Genomic DNA, 1,046 nt, shown 5'->3' on the forward strand with positions numbered 1-1,046 from the left:
TGTAGGGAAGATGAAGAACAGTCAAAATTGTGAGATGAAAAAACTTGAAATTACCTTTTATTACTTTTTATTCCACAGCAGAAGAAAAAAACTGAATTGTGACATATAAACTCACAGTTGAGAAAATTGTGAGAAACCTGCTTATATCTTGCAATTCCTAAGTGTTTTTTTATTTCTTGGTGAAAACAGGCTTCCATAGAAAATGTTTGAAAGTTATGAAAATGAATTCACCTCAAAGAAAAACAGGTATGAATCTTCCTCATCACCAAACACACACACATTCCCTTCTGAGAGTTAAAGACTCTTGAACAGCTCTGGATGATCTGGGTGTTTAAACCCGTTTCAGCACATTTTTTCACTGCGTGCTGCTTTGTTTCCAAGAAACAAGTGGAGTTAAATCAGTCTTAATTTAGCCGCTGTGCTATAAAGCGCTTGACTTTGGCCCAAGGACTGGACATGAAGCTAATAAGCTCTAATTAAGCCGCAGCAGATGATTACAGGCCTCTGGTTCTTCAGACGCACCAATGCAGGACGACAGCAACCATGGCAACCGCATCCGCCGCATCTGACCGATGAACATCAAACTTATTAACGCGGACGCCGCCGCCTGTAATCTAATCGCACCGCTTTCACAAACAACATCATGATTTCAGACTCCAGTCAGTGTGCTGCAAACATCAGTGTGAAATAAAGATCTGTGTATTCGTTTAATTGTGTTCTGAAAGTTTAGCGCTGAGATTTATTCCCGTGATGATCGTTTCCTAGCAACTGATTCCAGCAGAGGTGAACCTGCGGCGGCGCTGAATTCATCACCGCGAGCAGAAAACCATCATCTCCAGTGTGACTGACACCAGATCGCGGCTCATGAAGAACATTTCCCCAGTTCAACTCAAGAACACTGGACTCATGTTCAATTAGAGAGAACTCAAGATTAAAGTGAGGAAAACCATGGTCAGAAGCAGCAGAGATGCTGAATGACGCCGGCGCAGAAGCGACGACCAATGTTCCCGTCATTCATCATAACTCTGACTGAACTGAGATCTCAA

This window comes from Garra rufa, chromosome 20 (assembly GCF_049309525.1).
Source record: "Garra rufa chromosome 20, GarRuf1.0, whole genome shotgun sequence".
NCBI classification, from domain to species: Eukaryota; Metazoa; Chordata; class Actinopteri; order Cypriniformes; family Cyprinidae; genus Garra; species Garra rufa.